This window comes from Panicum virgatum, chromosome 1N (genome assembly GCF_016808335.1).
Source record: "Panicum virgatum strain AP13 chromosome 1N, P.virgatum_v5, whole genome shotgun sequence".
Classification (NCBI taxonomy): domain Eukaryota; kingdom Viridiplantae; phylum Streptophyta; class Magnoliopsida; order Poales; family Poaceae; genus Panicum; species Panicum virgatum.
This window is the reverse complement of record NC_053145.1, coordinates 12,124,694-12,133,422: the sequence shown is the minus strand read 5'-3', so window position 1 is coordinate 12,133,422 and position 8,729 is coordinate 12,124,694.

Sequence of the window (8,729 nt, the reverse complement as noted above, 5' to 3'; positions counted from 1 at the left end):
CACAAGAAAGAATAGGTACCGGTTGGTGGAACCAACCGGTGCCTAAAGGGTGCACAATGGCACCGGATTTTGCTATGGCCCGGTGCCGCCACGTGCCCACAACAAAGGCACCGGTTAGTAACATCAACCGGTGCCTATGCCTTTGTTTGGCACCGGTTGTTGAGCACCAACCGGTGCCTTTGAGCCACGCTTATAAATACCCCAACCCCTCCCCCCTCCAAGATGCCGTGAACTCACTGTTCATGCGGCAAGATCTTCAACGTATGAAACAATCATAAAGCTATGCGCATTTCTCAACACAATTTCTCAGAAGGCAATCGATCCATCGAGTTTAAGCGAGCTACAAGAGGATGTTGTCCAAAGTTTAGTCAATCTTGAAATGATATTTCCTCCATCATTCTTCAATATTATGACGCATCTTCTAGTTCACCTGGTCAAAGAGATTGGTATTCTCGGTCCTGTTTTCCTTCATAATATGTTCCCTTTTGAACGATACTTTGCAGTACTAAAGAAATACGTTCGTAATCGGGCTCGTCCAGAAGGAAGCATTGCGAAGGGTTACGTCACAGAGGAGGTCATTGAATTTTGTGTTGACTATGTGGAAGAACTCTGCCCAATTGGGATTCCAGTATCACGTCATGAGGGGCGGTTGATTGGAAAGGGCACACTTGGAAGAAAATCAGTAAATGCCACAGATCATGCCACGTTGAGCAAAGCACATCTCACAGTTCTGCAACAATCAGTCTTGGTGGCTCCATACATGGAGGAGCACATGCAAATTGTGCGAAGTATATACCCTTTGAAGTCTGAGACATGGATTACAAAACATCATAACGATACATTCGCCACCTGGTTGCAGAAGGAAGTCATGGCCAACGATCAAATTCATGAGCAGCTAGCTTGGCTGGCAAGGGGTCCGGCAAATTCAATCCTGATGTACCAAGGATATGAAATTAATGGTTACATATTTTATACAAGAGCCCAAGATAACAAGAGCACCAATCAAAGTAGTGGTGTCCGTATAGATGCCACCGACTCTAGTGGCCAAACGAACTCATATTTTGGTTACATTGAAGAGATATGGGAACTCGACTATGGGCCATTGAAGATACCTCTATTTCGTTGTCAATGGTTAAACTCACAAAAAAATGTGTCGATATCGACGCGTACGGAATGACAACGGTAGACCTCAAAGAACTTGGCTATCGAGACGAACCATTCGTCCTAGCTAAAGATGTCACTCAAGTTTTCTATGTGCAGGACATGTCTAGCAAAACGAGAAAGGACAAGTCTAGGAATAAATCAAGTTTTGTAGGTGCCGGAGATGAGGCAAAGCGTCATATTGTTCTGGCATGAAAAAGAAAAATTGTGGGAGTCGACGATGTCACAGATGAAGAAGAATACAATAAGATTGAAGATATGACTCCGTTCGTAGTGGAAGTTGACACAAGTATTCTTTTAGCCGAAGAGGAGGCTCCGTACGCACGTCATAATCATAATGAAGGGACTATTGTAAAGCGAACTATCGTTTATATTCCCTTAGTTGAATGATTATGTCTTGTAATATTTTCTGTGAACATTATTAGATTTCTTATGCAATGAATTGATTTGTTGCATAATAAATGATTTATTATGCAATTATTTGATTTATTATGCAATTAAAATGATTAGTTATGCACCTAAATGATTTATCATGTAGTATTTAGAATTATTTTGCAATTATTTGATTTATTATCCAATTATTTGATTTTTTATGCAATTAAAATAATTAGTTATGCACCTAAATGATTTATTATGTAGTAATTAAAATTATTCTACATTTAAATGATTTATTATTGTGCACCTAAAACCATAGTTAATATTTTCTTAGTTGAATGATTTACTAGGCAGTTAATAAATTTATTGAGCAAATAACAAATTTATTAGACAATTATTTTAACTATTAGACAATTATTTAAATTATTAGATAATTATCTGATTTTTTAGGTAATTATCAGATTTATTATGCAAATATCAGATTTATTACGAATTATGAGGCAATTAATAGATTTACAAGAGAAAAAGAAAGGGGAAAAGAAAAGATAACCTTTGGTACTGGTTGGAAAATCCAACCGGTACCTTAGGGTCCTATTTGGGTAAAAAAAAAAGTGGGGCATCGCGCGGAAGTCGAACCGTGGCCGCGAAGCCCAAATTTCCGCGAGTTACCATTGAGATACTGAAGAATTCTGTTCAAAGGGGGTCAAAGAAGATTGAAAAGTGAACTTCAAAAGGCCTAAGGTACCGGTTTTGTTAATCCACCCGGTACCATAGGGACTTTTCATTTCCCGCCCGTTGGGCCCTAAGCCACCGGGTGTGCGGAGAACCGATACCTAAGTCTCGCCTAAGGCACCGGTTGGAGATACAACCGGTACCTAAGGCCTACATAGGTACCGGCTGAATTTTTGTCAAGGTACCTTTGGCCAGGGGTATAAACCCGTTGCCTTCTTCCTCCCAATTCTCCACTGCTCCTCCATTCCTCCGGTCGACCGCCGCCGTCCTCCATCTCCGCGCGTGCACCGTCGCATAGTCGTGCCGCCGCTGCCACATTGTCACGCCGCCGCCTCTTCCTCTCTGCGCTCGGTCCGGCGTCGTCCGCCCGCGCCGGTGGCCCACGCCCCTCCTCCGCTCTAGCCGCCGGTAAGTGCTCCGCCCGTGAAATTCCACGTCGCCGGCGCGATTCGGACCTCCCTGACCCCTCCACCGGCTTCGCAGCTCGACCCCGAAGCTTCCCGTGGAGCCAAGAGTCCCAGAGGACCCCTGCATCGACTCGTCCACGGGCACCGCACCGCCCTCGCCGCTCGCCTTCGACGCCACCGCCCCTGCACGGCCGCCTTGCTCGATTTCGAGCCTCGGTAAGTCCCCCAAGCCCCCGCCATCCTTTTGCGCCCGGATCCGAGCCCCAAAGCCGCCCAGCGCGTACGCCCCGGCGAGCGCCGCCGCGCAGAGCTGCCACCGCCGTCGAACCCGCCGCCCCGAGCCTTCCCTAGCCCCGCACAGGCCATAGGTGGATCACGCATGCCGCGTAGTCCATCCTAGACCCAAAGCCCGGTCGATTTGACCCCCGGAGGGCCGAGTTCGGCCATCTCCGGTGAGCCTCCGCCGCGGGAGCGTCGTCTCCGGCGACTCGCGCCGCCGCCCCGCGCGCCCAACCGACCTCAGCCGCCCGATCTTGATCCAACGGCCGGAAACACCCGAGCCCGAGTCAATCCAGGCGGATAACGGTCAGCGCCCACGTGTTTTGCTAAAGAGCCCCTCAGCTTCTTCAAAATAAACCCGCAGTCCATGCTAGTTGAAAAGTATTTCCAAATCCGCCCCTGCTTTTACGTTTTAGACCCTGATCTTCTTTAAAATTTAACCCGCGGTCCACCCAACCGTCGCCCCTGGTCTTTTTGCATCCTAACCCCCGTGTCTACCCTTTAATTACGTATAGGTCCCTAGTTTTGCAGAAAACCCCTACAAACTTAGTTTTTCTTGCAGAAAAGCCACTAGACCTTGTTTTAAGTGAAGTTTTCACGTTCTAGCTCCGTTTTAGGCGTTCTTTGTGTCCACGCGATCGTTGTAACGCGTAGAATAGTTTTAGCATAGTTTTGGTTGCTGTTTTCATGTATTGTTGTACTGTTTCTTAGTTTTTGCTATTGTTTGAGCAGTACCCGGAGCAGCCATCTTCTGAGCAGTTTGAGCAGCAGGAGCAGTTTGAGGAAGGCAAGTATAACATGTATTTAAACAGAGAGTGAATAATGCTTGTATTTATGTATTTATCATGTATTTTTGTAACTCATGTATTTATCGTGTAACTCGTGTAACGACGACGAGTAACGACAACGAGTAACGACGATGAGTAATTTCGTATTCGCTCTCTAACTCACGCATTCGCCATCCCTCGACCCTCAACTCTAGACCTCGACCCTCAACCCCGTTCCTCGACCCGGTTCCTCGACCCTCAACTCTCAACCCCGTTCCTCGAACCGGTTCCTCGACCCCATTCCACGACACACACACACACACACACACTGTCTAATACACTCTAACACACACACACACACACTCACACTAACACACACAGACACACACACACACACTAACTCTCTCTCTCTTTCTCTGTCCCTCTAACATACACACACACTCTCTCTCTCAAACACGCATATTCGTTCAAAGAATTGAATTCTCCTGCTTCATTTAAGGATGGACACATACTCTAACACATTTTTACGGTTTCAGTTAAGGATGGACCCCTTCGGTGATGAGCAGGCCACCGGGTAATACATGTTGAACGCAATAAACGAAGATACGAAGACCAACACCACCCAGCTAATCGCTGAAGAAGATGCTCGGACAGCTGATTCATTCCTGAATATGTCTGGAGATGCCGATGAAGAAGATGATGACTTTGCGCCGCCGCCCAATCAACAGCAGCATGTTCCAGTACGAATCTTAAAACTATATGCATGGTATCTTCAGTAGATTAGTTTTGCGATTAACATATCTTTTCTGTAATTTAGTCGACCTCCGCATCAACTTCGTTGAGTCAGTCAAAAGGGAGACGCCGGCCAACCAAGAAAATGGAGGGAAGACAGGTCGTCAGAGAAGTGGACGCAGAGGACTGTCCAAGTGCTCCAGAGTATGCTAGCACAAAATTTGTCAACCAATGTGGGGTTATTGTTCGTGCAAGAATTCCGATCACCACAAGACTATGGAAAACGACCAAACCCGAAGAACAGCAACACGTCGTGCCTGTACATCAGAAGGAAATGCTATGGGCAGAACTCAAGGATATGTTCACTCTTTCTGAAGGGGTTGACCAAGAACTTGTGAAGAAATGTGCCTTGAGAAAGATGGCCCTTGCCTTTGCAACTTTCAAGAAGAAGTTGTACACCAATTACATCAAGAAGGATAAGGAGTCGAACTAGGACGATCTTCCTCAGGTTAAACCATACTGGGAGGAGTTCAAACAATACAAACTATCAGAGGAAGCCCAAAAAAATCCAAACAAGCCAAAGTGAATGCTGCAAATAAGAAGTACAGCCACCACCTTGGGGCTGGCGGGTACAAGAAGTCAGTTAAAAAATGGCAGAAGATGGAGCAGGACCTTATAGATAGAGGCATCAGGCCGACGACTTGGGATTGGCCAGATAGATCCAAGTGGTGGTTATTTGCTAATGGCATGACACTAAACCAGTTGGATGGAAGTTTGGTCGTGCCCGAGCATATGCAAGAAGTGTCCCGCGATCTAGTCGCTGCAATAGATGAGACTCAACAAGGAACATTCCATCCTCAAAGGGAGAATGATGAGCTGACAAGGGCATTAAAGAATCCGGAACACCCTGGACGAGCCCGCGGCATCGGCGTGGTCCCATGGAAAGTTGCTTGGGCCGGAGATCCCTCTTACAAGACTCACCGAAAGAGCAAAGCCGAACAGGAAGAGAAACTTCGTGCCATAGAAGAAAAGATGAACGAGAAGGTTGCGTCCTTGGAATCTCAGATGGACGCCAGGGTCAATGAGGCGGTGCAGCTAGCTCTGAGCCAAAGGGGCACTGCTGGGTCGCACCCGAATGTTGTGATAAGCCCGGCCTCTCAGCGACGCAGCAACTGTGCATCCACGGCGGCGCCCGACGTACAAGTGGAACAGCAACCCCAGATTGAGCCAACGGCGGTAGATGACCAGAGGTATCCAGTGGATGATGTCACCATGCCGACACCGTGCGAGCTTCATGTGCGAGCAAGAAATATATCCATTCATGTCGCATACGGGTCAGCCCTGCCCCTGAATCCTTCTACTACAATTCATGGAAGGCCGATACCTCCTGGCTACACCTCCGTCACAGTCGAGCAGATAGTTGGAAACAATGAGGATCTTGAGCTCGACTTCGTTGGAGGGGATGGAGAGAAGACATTGGGAGATGCACTGCACGGGGTCATTCTATGGTGCAAGGCCGACATCAAACTTACTGCAAGCACAACGGCTCCCGTGCAGACCGATCGCCCGTCTCCGCGGCCTACCTCACCGCCGTCCCCACTACCACCTCCTTCACCACCGTCTCCGCCGGCGCAAAGGGCCACGAGTACTCCAACTCCTCCTACACTAGAAAAGGGAAAGAAAAAGACAGCACCCCTCCCAGCGGCTGGACCCTCAAAGAAGAAGCAGAAAATGGTCGAAAGACAATTAACCTACGAGAAAACCGTTGAGGAGTTGGAAGAGGAGACTGCTCGATATATAAAAGAAAAATTGAAGCCAAAAGCCCCCCCGGCGAGGGAAAAGGTACCTCTAGAACTAGGGAAAAAGCTTCTCGCAAACCTAGACAACCCACCAAAACCGAAAAGCTTACCCTCGGACTATGATCGTACTCTGACAAAGGCACACAAGGTGAGAAATCTGAAGAAAAAATGTGGCAAGACCATTCCTCAGCTTGGCACACAACAAAAAGAACTCGAGCCCCTCTGGGTGCCAGGGTTGCCACTTCTACACCCGACGGACGTACAACTCCAGGCGGAGCTACAGGCCGCAATATTTCTTTCTGAAACTGGATTAACGCTAGAGGAGGCAATGGGGCATGTGGAGGCAAAAATCCCTGTCGCTCGCACTATTACTCCATTCCAGCATGGAAAACCGTTTGTCACTGAGGAAGAGGAGAAAAGTCTAGGCACGCAGATGTTCAATTTACATAGATGGTACCTGCGAATGGCGAAAGACGAAGGAAAAATATTTGGAGTCAAGTATCGTGACCATGATTTCTTCCGCGGGGAGGACGACTTTTGGGTGTACTTCCAAAATTTATATCACATTTACCATCGACAAGCCCTCGACGCCTCTATCATCACCATTTGGGTTTTGTAAGTATCACTTACCTCTACATTAATACTTTTTGTTAACAAGAACATAATTATATGTGTGCATTATAAAATTTGTATTGCATCGTTTAGACAGGAGATCCAAAGAAGCCGAAAACATGGATGGCACCATCAGATCGGCTTCATGTCTCCTTTGCTAGTCAACCAGAAATTGATCAACGAAAGTTACAAGGAAACGTGCGAAAACATGTACGATTCGTTGACTAGGCAAAGTTACAAATCCTATATATTCATACCATACAACTTTGGGTAAGCCTTGATCGACTCAAACCTCTGTTATATTACTAAATAAATACTAAGTTGTCTAATACAGTTATGTATATATCCTATCTATATCTGCAGTTATCATTGGATTTTACTCATACTTTCCGTAGAGACCGGCAATCTTATAGTCTTTGACTCAATGAGAAATCCATATTCCGCAATCCAACATATCATAGACCCCTTGAACAGGTAAGTTCAGTTTGCACAATCAAATCTTTTTTCTATTAATAACAATTTTTGAATATCAAACTTAACTTTGAGCGTAGGGTTTGGAAAAAATTTGTGAAAAATAACAAAGGACGTGGTTAATGGAGGCCCGAACTGAACGTTAACATGGATTATCCGGTATGGTCATTCATAAAGATTTGTCTAGTTAAGTATATAATCACAAATTGTTCTAAATTGGGTAATTTATTTGTTTCTCCTTAAGTGTGCGAGACAACAACAAGGAACTGATTGGTGCGGGTACTACGTATGCGACTACTTGCACATCATGACTCAATGCAGGAAGGCTACTGATGAAGAAACGAGAGTACGTCCAAACCGTTCACTAGTATATTTTCATAATTGTACTAACGCACAGAATGTTAATGCTTTTTTCCTAAATGATAGATGTCTCAAATGGGGGATGAATGTTACTCTACTGATCGGATCAACGCTGTGTGCGAGCAGCTCGCCGGATTCATTTTGAACGAGATCTTGGATCCTAGAGGCGAGTTCTACCACGACGGTTACATCGATAGAGGACTTTCATCAACATCCTGAGGGGGACTAGTAGTTGGACGGCTAACATGACTTGTACATTTGTAGATATTTTTAAACATTATGCCTTGATGTTTGTAAATTTGTAAATATATTAGTTCATGTAATTAGCTTAATTATATGCTCGCATTTCACTTTTAGTTAGTTTCAAATATTCTCTGAAAACGAACACGAACAACCAATGAACGTAGAGTACTGTAGAGCTTGAGTGCGTTTAGCAATTATAAAAGAATAAACAGTAATAAATAGAACAAACAAAACTGGATTTGGGAAAAAAAGGGAAAATGTCATTGGTACCGGTTGGAAATACCAACCGGTACCAAAGGGGCTGCCACCTTACGTCAGCGAGGCAGCCTCTTTGGTACCGGCTGGTATTTCCAACCGGTACCAATGGAGGCCTAAGGCACCGGTTGAAAAACCCGGTGTCTTAAGTAGAGGCCAATAGTCGCGGTTGCGGGGCACCGGTTGGGAAACCGGTGCCTTTGACCTTTCTCAGCCGGTGCCCAAGGCCCGTTTTCTAGTAGTGTTAGATAGGGACTTGCATGTGTGATTACACGCATTAGATAGGATTTTATTCAAAAGATATGACAGAGTACAGACTTAAGATTGACGAAGTTACTAGCATGTCTCCTAACACTTTGAAGCCATAAATTCAAGCAATTGTGATGAGGCAGAGACTCGAGCCTTGCTAGACCACCCGTGATAAGCTGGAGATTCAACCTTGATAGGCAGGTTTGAAAGAAAAAAAACCAATTCAAGTTGAGGCTATGCTAATTTTGCTTCAGCAAGCCTAGTAGTGTATGCGTTTATAAGGATGA